Genomic DNA, 13,422 nt, shown 5'->3' with positions numbered 1-13,422 from the left:
GAAACAACATGTGGCTGAATTGTAGCAAATTACGTGGAGGATTTTGTCATTGTCTCAGGGACTTCTTAAGCAAAATACCAGCTACACAGCTCCAAAAGGACTGTGCACCCTGTGACAGCAGGCATCAGGGGATGCCCCCCCCCCCCCGCCAGGGGAAGGTTTGGGAGCCAGAGAAGCAAAGGGATGTGCTGGGAAGGGGCGTGAGAGGAGCCTGCAAATGCTCTTGGGGGAGCACAAGCTCTCTGCAGCTCTCCAGGAGCTCCAGTGTTGGGGCTACTGTAAACAGATTCAGTCTCTCTCTGTAAAAATTATGGAGAACAGCGTTCTCTTCTACAAAGCATTCATACTGCCACAGCTGGACAACATGCAACAGTGAAGTCTGTAGATGTACAGGGCTTTTTCTGTAAACCCACTATTAATATTCTGTAGCATCACCATTAAATTGTAACAGACTTCTCCACTAAGGATGAAGAAAAATTTTGGTTTAAATTCAGTAATTGATAATCTGCTTAGAAGGCTTCAGTTTGCAGATTATGAGCTGTTTATCACATTGAATCTACCACGTGGGCAGATTTTGCAATTTTTTTTTCTTTTCCCACAAAAGAAACTAAATTAAAACCCCCACAACCTAGAGCGCTATGACTTCGAATTGACACTTGGACCCTGATCCAGCCTTTGCTTACTAGGATTTCTCTGCAATGATATGGTGATGTAACATCAGGAAATTTCTTAGGATCTGATAAATTGCCAAGGAATTGTTCTCCCGGAAACACTAGCTCTTAATTATGCGGGTTTATACTAACTGAAACTCTGGATGTTGCTGGCTGGTGATGTTCCAGCAACAGAGATCCAGGATAGATCTCCACTGTAATCATTTGCCCCACTCAGTGCAGACATAAAACAAGGACAGATCAAAGTGTAACAGAGCTGTCTGTGTGTGTTTGGGCCTAGTTCAGAGCAGGAGCAAATTGTGACTCATGGATTAGTCAATACCATATATGTTCATATTCCTTCACAAAACCAGCAGAGATGTCTTATTTAGTAGTAGGAAATGGCAGCAAGTGCTGGAAATCACCACCTCTCAAGCACCATCCTGGCATATGAACTCCAGGTGTGCCTGGAGAATTCACTGACCTTCCAAAGAAGAGAGGAATTTGGTAATAGGTACTATTTATTAAGTAGTTGTTAGTTATTTTTAAGACTTGACTCTTCCAAAACTGATCCACAGGTGAAAGTTCAACTCCTACTAGAAGCACTCCAAAGTAAATCCCTGCCTGAAAGAGCTTGCACCTTATTTCAGCCAGACACCAACTCTTTTCCAGTAGGGGGAAAGAAATTCTTTTTCAGCAGATCCTTCACTGCTTTAAAAGAATATTTATTCACAATAGTTTTTCCTTTAGTTTTTGCCCTTTTTTTTTTTTTTGTAAAAAAGGTAATTTTCTCAGTATGGAGCTTTTTCTGTATTCTTTGTCCTTTGGGAGACAAAATAATTGGCAAGACTTGGCAGAATTAGTGATATTCTTGAGCTCGTAATTGTCTAATATCTTAGTCTTCTAGATGGAAAGTCAATACATTATGATGTCCCCCAAGCCAAATTAATATAATGTTAAATGTGGTGGTTTGAAGTGGTTTGAAATGCCTGTTTGAAATCCTTTAAATCCTACATCTAGTGATTCAGAAGCTAGTAGCAGAGGGCAGTTGGGTGCTCTACCTCCTTAGATAAATCTGTCTCTTCCTGGCTGTTTTCTGTTTTCACTCTGTCAGACCTTGTGGCAAAAATTTCTGCTGTGACTGATTTTCCTTCAGTGGCTCAGAGCTTTTCCAAGAATTCTGAAGGAGACAATAAAACACCATGTATTGATGAACCGACCACATTTAACATATCTTTTAAAAATTTCTTTCATAAGATCAACTTCTTTCAAAAGTAGTGCTCAGTACAGAGTGGGGTATTGGGCCAGGCAGTTCAGGCATTACTTTATTACCATAACAATGCCCTGCACTAATGTGCACTCCATGACAGTGTCCATGTTACCCACTGTACAATTATTTTACACAATGGAGTTTACACCCTTGAGCAAAACTTTGAACTGGACTGAAATGTACTGTAAATAAAATACTGTTACATCTTTTTAAAATTTAAAATATGAAGTGCAGCATAGCAGGGGACTTTCAAAAGTAATTAGCACTAATGCAGCCCTCTTTGAAATCAAGAAATCTGTTTTCCTACGGGTCTGTGTCATTCCTGGTTTAGAAGAAAAATTCATAGACTTTTGTAAAGTGCAGAAAATGAAGCCCATGTTGTGCTTTATTTAATTTTCTTACTGCCATCAGAAAGAACAGGTTTCTTACAGGCTTGTGGACCATCTGTTATATGCAAGATGCATTAAGGGCTAAAAAATCCCTGTCTTTTCTTGGCCTCTGTGGTGCTTTCCCTGTAGTTACCAGGCACTATTTTGTTTTAGGTAATATACTGTGATATCTTGCAGTAATCAGAGCAATTAATTTCCTCAGAAATCATGGCCACCCACTCAAAGAAAAGACTTTTGACACACCATAATGGGTGTTATATATAGTTGGTGTCAAGAGTTGCTTAGATATGCTGATAATGAGCCACACTTTTGAGGAGTCATAATCAATCATTCTTCATTTAGAAAGTCAGATCCATCAGCCTGACATCAAAATGTCATAACCCATTGATCTCACATTGCAATCAAGGATTCTTGACTCTTATTAATGGCATTCAGTTATGCCAGTTACATCAGCAATCATTTTATCATTTATGATAATTTTATCATTTTAGTGGTATAATTTAAAACACTCAAGTTAGTGGCTAAATCCATTCATCCTTTTCTTAATCCCTATTAATAGTTACTATTAATTCTAACACAGCTGTTTTAAAACTTCAAACAATTTAAAATCCAATATGATCTGTGTATGAAAATAAATAAGAAAAAACACCTGTGAGTCAGAAAGATCTGAGCGGATTGGATTCCCTTCTGGGGGTCATTCTACCTCTGCTCTCATGGTTGATGATGTCAACACAATCTTTTAAAGAAGTTACTTCCTGTTATCTCACTGCTGCCCATCTGTTATTCCTGTATCTCCCGATGACATGTCACCAGTGGTAGTGACAATTTCTTATCCACTGCTGTCAGAAAAAGAATAGCTTAGGAGCTTGGAAACAAATTTCAAACTAAAAGTTGCTTTGAAGTTTGATCTGCTATTCAGTGAAGCACAGTGTAAGAGAAATAGTAAACATGTCAAGATAAAGGGAGGAAAAAAGGGAGTGAGAACAGTGGAGCAGGATGGAGATGAGCTGTATTTGCATACATTTCCAATGTACCTTTCAGGCACAGATACTTAAAAGATGCACAGCCCTGTTGCCCTGTGGGATTTTAATCTGTGGTTTAGGATTAGGGAATATACATTGTCTCACTGAAGTAGCTGTTGAACACAGTGTTTAATTTTTTTATTAGTGGGACGTTTTCTGTGATACAGGATTTTATGGCAATACTCTTCCAATACCTAAGGCAGTCAGGGCTCCTCTCTTAATGTTAAAAGGATATGTTCCCATTTTAAATTTTACCAGTTTAAAATTTACAAATCTTAAATTACAATATGACTCTGAGAAAAAAATGATACCACCAGAACGCTGCATAGCAACCTCTGATTTTTTTTCAAATACATTATTTTTAATAAAAACAAACAACCCTATGGGAAGTTTCATGCTTGATAAGCAGTACTTTCCTAGTAGGAAGGTATCCAAATGGAAATTTTTACCTGGTCTAATAATTACAAATTAACTGGGATCAGGTTTGCCAAGTCCTAGGAGCCTGCTATTGCCAGCCAGCTCCCTGCAAGACTCTCCCTCACAGCAACAAGTTTGTGGAATCAAGCCCTTTGTTTGGATCAGTGCTCATCCCTTCAGGCAGAGCTAATTGGCTAATTCAATCACACTGGCTATTTAATTAATAAGGAAGCCCAAAATTCCACATGAGATGAAAGGATGAAGAGGCCAGGAATGACCCTTGATAATAATAAAAGATAATTACAACCAAGAATTGCATTATTCAGACTTTGTTATTGACATGATAAGCACTGCCATATGCCATGCAAGCTGTGATGGGCACCCTACTGATTATAGGTATAGCAGAGCTCCCAGGTGTAACTGTGTTTCAATGCAAATGTGACTTCAGGTGAAGAACTGAACACTTTGCATGAAGACAGAAAAAAGAAAACTTCCCAGCTGTGATGACAGGAAAGCAGCCTGGCCACTTTGTTGCCTCTGTTCAGGTAGAGCAGTAGTACTTGTGAGACCACACGTTCACTTTTCTGTTTAGAAAAACCAGAGATGTGAATTACCAGATCCAGACTGAGGGCATCAAGGTGCTACATGGGAAAAAACCATGCAAAATTATTGTTTATTAGGAAAACAATTAGGTGCTTTATTAAAAAAAAATGACAGGGTTTTTCTTGCAGGATCTCCTGGGAAAGGGATGGGGAACTACACTGATTTTAAAAGCAGATTCCCAAAATGTAAAACAGAAGTTTCTGCAAGAATGAAAAATTTCCACAGAAATGTTGATTCCATTTTATTTACACAGTGCAAAGAAGTGTCTGCTGATCCCAGTGAAACAATATGTAGGGGGTGCCCAATGGACACAGGGCATGAAGAAAGACTAGATTACCTGCAACCACTTCCCTTCCAAACCATTTGTGCTAGTTCTGAAAGACAATCAAGTTCTTGGGAACTAGAATTAGAAAATGGAGAGACAGATTTAATTTCTGGCTCCTCCTTTCACTGCTTGTGGTCCTGAGGCATGCATTGTGTCTCAGTGAGTCCAGGTCTTTCTCCTGTGATTTGTTTTATCTCTTCAGACTACATTCCTAAAGTAGGGACCGTGTCTTCATTTGAGTGTACACAAAAATTCCCAAATCTCATTAGGGTCTGTAGTCAAAATTAAAAGTTTCATAAAATCTTGCCCAATTCCTAAAGAGCTCCCAAGTTTATTGCTCATTAAAAGTCTGAATCTGAAAAGCAAAGGTATTTGATTTGTAATGAGTGTAACCCTTCAGTAAGATCACAGCTGTAGTGTTACAGAATCAGTCATGTAAAGAATAGTCCCTGGAAGAAAACCTGCCTTCTCTTTTTTCTCTTTAACCTCAATAGAGCAGTTCTTTTGTTAATTACAGTTACTGCACACTGTGATATTGAAGTGCTCTGTTCTCAAACATATTCTTATTTATTTTAGTCCTTTTTTTCCCAGGTAATGAAATGTCAGAACCCTACTTTTTCTGGTTTTGTAGTATGTTGATCAAAGTGACCTTTGCTTTGCGGCAGACACAAATCAATATAGCGCTCTGCGGTATTTGACAGATAAAGGTGCAACATATAATAAATGGCAATCACTGACGAGGAGAGCAAGAAAATACCTGCCAACTTCAGTTCATACCGGCAATTTTCAGACAATGCCACATGTTATGTTCAAAGTAAAATTCATTCGTCCATCTAATAACAGAGATGGGGGATATTAAAGGACTCAGTTTTGTTAAAGAAATGTTTCAACTCACAGTAATAATTCAGAGTCCAGTCCAGGTCTACAGTGGTTGGTTGCAAGTAAAGTTATTACATTTTGAAGACAGGTTAGAAGAGCAATTTTCCTTGCCATAAAGGAAAGGACACACACACACACACACACACACACACACACACACACACATACAGTTTTACCCAAGAAATGAAATAGTAATTATGCACACCCATAGAAACACAGTCTCTTATTCTTTGTCTCACACACACAAATTGTCTTAATTTCCTAAAGCTGCTCTCCAGTGCAGTGTTTTGCAGCTGAGGGTTTGATTTTCTCATATTTTTCCAAAGCTGCTGATAAGTTATATACAAATGGAACCAATTCCTATTTAAATGCTTAATTGCAAGTAGTATCTGCAAAGTAAGTATCTGCTGGAAATTTGAAGTGGCAGCTTCAGCCCACTGTAAATGAAATTTGTGTGTGTTAGGATAAATTTCTCTTTCAGTATGGCTTGTCTTATTCTCAGTAGCACAAATAGCTTATTGTAAGTCTGGCCCAAACAGAAAGCAATGCTGGATTTTGCCCACTGTGATGAGTTGTGCTCAACTGCATCAGTTCTTGCACAGCAGACACACAGGCAGGGCAGCCCCCAGAGGGAAGCTGACTGGTGTGAACTAAAGCATTTCCCATCAGGAGAGAGCAAATGTGGGACTGAGACTTGCCTGTAACCTCTGTAAGAGGAGCAGCAGAGACCAAGGCATCCTGTCCATGGGCTGGTGTTCTAAGTGCTTCATATGAAGGGTCTCATCCTGACAGATGACCTCTAGTTCTATTTCTTATTTCCTATGACATAAGTGTCTGTCCATGGAACTGCTGGCAGGACCTTTTTAGTGAAGATGCTGTGCTTTGTTTGGGAACATAGAAAGCATCTGTATTTTCTTCTTCTCCTAGGAAACTACTTTGACTTAAATACTCTTTTCTATATCTGTTGTTCACAATGTATGTAAGCTTATGACTTGCATTTGAGTACTTATTTTCACAACTACTTTTTATGAAGCTGTTTGGACACTTAAGGCAAAAAAAGGCCAGTTCACAACGTACTTGTGGCTGTTCAGAGTTATTTGATGTTATTTAACTTATGAAAGCAAAATGTCGATCATGTACATGCAAGTGCAGTGTGTACCTACTAGTACATGGTACCTTGCATGTTCAAAATCTAAGACTGATCAACTATATTAACTTTTGATTAATATTGTCGGGATATGACCATTTATTACTACTGTTCAGGGCTAATGGTCAAATTCAGTGTTGAAGCTTATGGCTGAGCCTGAAATACAAAACCAGCTGATGCTCCAAAAGCAGGACAGTCTGCAGTTAGAGAATGCTTCACCCACTGCAGACACAGACACTTCAGTGTGCTGACCAGAACACAGTATTTTGTATTGACCTGCAACATGGAAAGGCTAGTTCTAGGGAATGAGTAAAGCACCTCAAAAAAATGGTAGGAATCTTTTTGGTCTGCTCCAGATTCTTTTTAATTTAGTGAAGTTTTCATCACTTATCATGCTCTTTTTCAATAGAAATATTGTATTACATTACTTATACTTGCCTTTCTTCTGTTATAATATGATATAAAAGAGAATTTATCTCTCTGTCTCTCTCTCGTGACTTCTAAGTCATTTTTATAGTTTCCTCACCCTTACTTTAGGAAAATTGAGTTTATCTTTGTTGTTTTTCTTTGACAAAATATTGAACAGGGAACAGATGTTTTTTGTCATTTGTCTGCAATAATGCCAGACATTTTCCTAAGCTGATGAATGCATGATTAACCTTAAACTGATCCTAATTCTGTGTATCATTTTTCCTGTATCCCATTGTATTAAACTGTACCCATGACTACCTGTGAAACATTATGTAGCCTAGTTCATGTCAACCCATTCTGAATTTCTCAAGCTTGTGCAAAACAATTATTTCTATCATCACTGTACATTTTGCCACACAATATATTTACTGATATCAGTCTCTTAGTAAAGGTCTGCAAAGAACTATTAATAGCTGCTCATGTCTCTAGCTTGGGAAACATTATATAGTGAGGCAAAACTTTTTCCTCATAGAACACCCTTGTTATTTCAAATGACAATTCCATACTAAGTTATCACAGTCTGGCATGTCGTCAGGTAATTCACAGTTATGGAAACACCACATTCATTCCCACTAAAGTTTCACGCAGTTGTTCTGCTACTGTAAAGTGTGGGTTTAGGAGAGGGGAGAGTCTCTAAACATCATAACCTTACTGAGGGGATTGTTACCCCAACTGGCAAATGCTCAACTGTGAGCAACAGATTTATTACCTGACATAATTAATGGCCTAGATAGTGACATTTCCCATATTATAGACAATCATGAATTATGAGCCCAGCTGCTAGCCTTCTCATTCACTGAAATCGGTTGATAAATATGTTTATTCGAGGTCAGCTTGGCCTCATCCATTAGAAATATTGTTTTTCTAAACATTACATTGATTTAATTTAACTCTAATCAATTTAAAATGGTTCTGACAATTAACAAAAGCTTCAAATATGACCTTAAAGTAATAGGATTCATTAGCTATGTTTAGGATTAAACTTATCCTAATAGGGCTATTTTTCTTCTGAGGGCATGTAGTAGGCCGACTGGTGGTCAGTCAAAATGAAATCAATTATTATAAATTATACAGTTTGGCTTGATTATGTCGTGCCCGCTAATTTGTATAAATAAGGATCTCAAACAATAGAAGCCATTTATTAATAACTATCTGTACCCCAACCTGTATCACACTTTACGTTACAGCTGCAGAATCATCTGTTACCCATGAAGTGTTATATTCTCTACTGCTAGGCATATATGCTAATTAAACCCATAATTAATTGTAACAGTTATAGTTAAAGTCAAAACGCTGACAGCCTTTTTGCCCTATTATTCATGGTAATCAACGGATTCAAAAGGCAACGTAATCAACAATTCCTGCACTAGCCAGGGGATCATAATACAATGGCAGCACCAGTGACAGCTGGCACCCACAGGTCTTTGGGTACAATAGGAAATATAAACCTCTAGAACTGAAATGCTTCAGTATGAGCAGTGCCTATTGTTTTTCTGAGGCAAAATACAAGCCTAAGTCATATTTAAGGACTGAATCCCTAATGCAATGGGTAACAGAAGCACACAAGAGCCATCCATGCTCTGGAGAGCCCGCCCGGCCTTCCCGGGGCTCAGCATCGTCCTTCAGTGTCTTCTGGTTGTAACCCCTCACCAGCCCCTTCCCCACCCACGTGGGGATGGTTCAGATTAGGGATGAGAATTCTGGGGAGTGTTCTTGAATATCAAGAACAGATCCAACATGTGTCTGTTGGATGGTGGGCAGTGCCCAAGAGGTGTGTGCCGTCCCTCTGTGCATTATCTACAGAAAGAGAGAACATTTGCCCCTGCAGGGGACCTCACATCTACATACATCTGTCTGTATATCAGCCTTGAATCTGTGGGAAATGCCTTTTATTTGTTTCCAGACACAGTGGTGGATTCCATACCCGCAGTAGCCCTGAGAGGACAAGGTGAAAGGGACAATCTATTGTCAGCAGAGAGCCACAAATACTCTTTTAAGACTGCTCTGAAGCAAGTGGCCTGTGTGGGCACAAATTAGGGTGTCTCCAGAGTGTCCTGAGCTCTTCAGCAGGCTGCCAACAGTGGAAGAGGCAATAAAGGCCAAATAAGTGGCCACTTTTAGCAACCACACTTTGGAGCCCAGATAAGGTGCAATGACAGATGAACCATCTGAACCTGTTGCATCCACAAGGTACATGTCTCTGCATGGGTCTCTCCTTGCTTTTAAAGGCAATCTAGTTATCCATGGGACCTCAGATCACAATCTTTCTGAGGCATGTTCATGGTCCATAACACCACTAAGCCAGCAAGTTTATACGTACACAGCTTCAGATGTGCTGCTACTCAAACAAGGTTAGCCATAGTCTCATTACTAAGATTTACACTGTCAGTTACAGAGATGCCCATCCAATCCTATAACACGACAATTTATGGGCATCACAGAGAATTTTTTTATTGCTAGAGCTCATATACAATGTGTGCCCTTAGTGACACATTTTTAAATAAAATATATTATACTAGTGATTTCTAATGCTTAAAATAAAATAAAATAATAATCAACTTTTAGCTACAGTTTCCGCCTGGTTATTGAGCTGAACTTAATGACTGGCTGAAAAGTATTTGTCAACACAACAGCTGGAGAGCAACACTTTCTTGTGGCTTTATGTCACAGCATATGCCAGCCACTCAGAACATGTGATAATTCAACTGGAGCTGGTACTACAATAGCAGATGGGTTGAAGCATTGTTATTCTCACTCCAGCTCCCAGCCCTTGAGGGATCACTAAATAAAATCAAAGCAGATGGACCATTACAAGCTCATTTGTGTTCACTACAAGCACCTCAACCTCCAGTTGTGATATACTGCACCTTTGTATAAAATGACATGTATGGTAACATGGCCTAATGAAAATAGCATCAGACTTGGCAAGTGAGGAATGAGGCTGGGAAATATGCACAGATCTATTTATCACGGAGTTCTTACCTTGCAGAAAGGGTTCATTTCCCTCCCCCCAATGTTTATCGTTGTATTTCTCTCCATGTTTATAATTTAATTTCCTCACACTCCTCATAAGAACTAAGAGGTGACTGTTGGTTCTGGCTGTAGGAGCTTAGCAGGATTCCTGGCCTCTGCAAAGACAGGATGAATGCTACTAATCAAAGGAATGCAAAACTCATCCCTACACACTGTTGATAAATATGTTACTCCAGGTGGCCCACACGTGTCAAGGCTTTGACCACCCACGGACACCAATATCTGCAGGGATCAGGACTCCCTGTATGTTTCTCTTCCACAGCTCTGCATTTTTGAGCTTATGGGGGACTTGGTACAGAAAATTAACTGCTCCACTAAATACAGTTGAACTTCTGTGACTGCAGTATGCAAGTTGAAAAACTTGTCCAGCTTCTTCTGTGAAACAGCCTCCTGCCGAGTGTCTGAACTGTATAAAAATGATAAATGGATCAGCTAATATTTCTCACCTTACCCAGAAACTGCAGGGCAGCTGGACAGTCTCAAGGGCAGTGCAGGACAGTGCTTCCAGGAGCACACTGTGTGGAGCTCCTGGCCATGTCTGGGCTTGTTTGCTCTTCCTGAGCACTTTCTGTTTAGTGTTGAGTGCAGCAACTCATCCTCAGCTGTGAATTGGTGAAACTCCGCCAGAAGCATGTGCAGGTCAGGTCAGACATCAGCACTGCCTCTTATCTGCTGGCCAGCTTTCCTATCAGCCAAACTAATTTGCTAAGATAATTCTGTTTCCTGTCATCTATTACCATAAATCAACCACAGTAGCTTCATTGAGTTCTCTGCCAACTGCTGCCCTTGAAATTCTCAAACAGAATGGGGGGTGGGGAGGGAAATCTGTGCTCTTCTAAATATTAGAAAGTTTCAGATAAACAACTTGATATTCTGGGCAATGCTGTGTCTCCTCAGCCCCATGTTAATGGTGTGCCAGAGTCAGCTCAGACTTGGGCAAAACCAAATGTATCAATCATTCCTTTAAAAACAAACTTTTTGAATAAGGTGATCTCAGGAGGTAAAGCCTATATGTGGGTAAACACACACATGGAGAGGTGACACAGAGAGATGGAGAGCATGAGCACACTTCTGGGAAAGAGTCAAATTACAAGGGATCCACTGTTGTGGCTATTGAAGAAAGAAATAAAAGGTGTTACAATGAAATGATAACTCTCTGACAATTAATTTTGAAAAGGAAAAAAGTATTGAGGATAGATGGAAATTGAAGAAATGTGAAGCATTCCCAAGCATACCTACTACAGGAGGAAGAATTTAGGAGCAAAAAAGTATTAAGATCATTCTGCTTTTTCCTTATAGCAGTATCAACTACTGAGAGCACCAGTGATATTACAATTCACAGTCATTTTTAAAATTAGAAGATACACTAGTTTATACCCTTCTTCTATAATTCTGCTCAGATTAGATATTTAATAATGCTGATTTCTTTTTAGAGGCACTCCTATCCTCCATGAAATTTCAGAATTTTTGAATTATCCTGCAGACCATCACCAGTTTTGTAATAGCTCTGCTGGTTAAAACTCAGCTGTGCTGTACCAGTTAGGTTACTGAAGGGAGCCAACTCCTCAGCAACATGGTTGGGTTCATTCAGTCAGTCATTTGGCAGAAGGATGTTTAAAAATGATTGCATATCCCTCCCTGTCTTTAAATATTCAGAGGAAAAGTCACAGAAGAACTGATAATGTAACAATAATAATGAGGCTGAAGAACAGTATTATAGTGTGAACTCATATATCCCTTGGTTTCATTTACATGTTTAGCAGCTGCTTGTTTCTCGATCATAGAAAGATCATTACCTGACTTGTAAGAAGAGAGGGGAAGTCTGTTCACCTTTGGGCAACTAGCTCTGCATTTATTAATAGCTGTTGCCCATCTCATTATACATTTAATTGCTGCATTATAATTTATTTATTCACTGATTTATTGTAATAGATGAGTAGAAACAAAATTACCTTTGCAAATTACTTTGATAGGTGGGAAATTTGCATGGTTAAAAAAAAAAACAAACATGCAGTGTGGAATGTGAGATGCTACCTACATCTTCACACATGAGTGCTAGCATAGACAAACTGGTCTCATCAGAAAATGAAGATAAATCCAGCCAATTTATATACTGTTTAAAAAGAAATTGCTATGTAACATATATATAATAATCCTTATATTCCCAGATGTCTCTTTGCTTCGTGGAACAGGGAATCAGCTGAAAAATGAAGTGGATGGAAAGAGGAGATTCCTAAAAAAATTAGAAACCTACAGGCAGGTAGTTTGCAGGGCAGGTGGTGAAGCCAGGGCTGCCTTGCTGTCAGTGCAGGTACAGGCTGTCACTAAGTGGGTGGGCAGGGGGTTCAGTCCCACAGACCCCACCCCACCCCAGCCTCAGCAACCAAATGGGGCTGCAGAGAGCCAGACATATCCAGAGATAGAAAATACACGTGGAATTATTTCAGTTTTCAGTTAAATAATACATATAGGGAATTGTTAGAAAAGCTCCAATCTTTTCCTTCAATTAATTAATTAACTGATAAAATTGATTAGTGACTGACAATAACCATGGTCAAATTTCTGTGTAAACAGGTCAATCAGCTGCAAAACCTGACTATTAGGGCCACAAAATGCAGAAGCTGGAGGGCTGCGGGAGGTGCAGCCACAGCGCCGGGTTCAGCATCCATGCCTGGACCTCTCTCTCCTCCTGAAGCGCCTGAAGGGTGTGACTCACGCTGGGCTCTTTTCTGTGACGTTTGGTTTTGCGTGAAAGTTTTTGGTGTGAAAAGTTGCTACTGCCAATCACGCTGTTAACGGTTCTCATCAGCTTCCGCTGGGCGCTGCAATCGCCCCAAGACTTCCTCGGCATTTTGCGTCTCCCAGTGGTATCTGCGTTAGTCATTCAAACAGAGGTGCCCCTTGGATCCAGTTTTCCATGATGAGAGTTTTGCCCTGTGCCACCGGGACCATTGCCACGGGCAGCGCAGATGCGATGGGACCGTCCTGCCGGGCTTTGGGGCGCTGTCCATGGGCTCGGGCACGGGGCGATTGCAGCGGTGCTCACGCCCGGCGGAACCGCGCTGCCGTGCGCTTGGGGCGGGCGAGGAACCTACACACCTGTGAAAGCCTCACACGCCCCCAGGTGCCTCAGGCCCGAGGCAGTTTTAAGAGCAGCGCTGCAAAGGCGGGATGACAAAGCTGGAGGGTCGGTCCCGAGCCCGCGGGAGCCGCAGC

Source organism: Chiroxiphia lanceolata, chromosome 13 (assembly GCF_009829145.1).
Source record: "Chiroxiphia lanceolata isolate bChiLan1 chromosome 13, bChiLan1.pri, whole genome shotgun sequence".
Lineage (NCBI taxonomy): Eukaryota > Metazoa > Chordata > Aves > Passeriformes > Pipridae > Chiroxiphia > Chiroxiphia lanceolata.
This window is presented reverse-complemented; position numbering follows the sequence as displayed.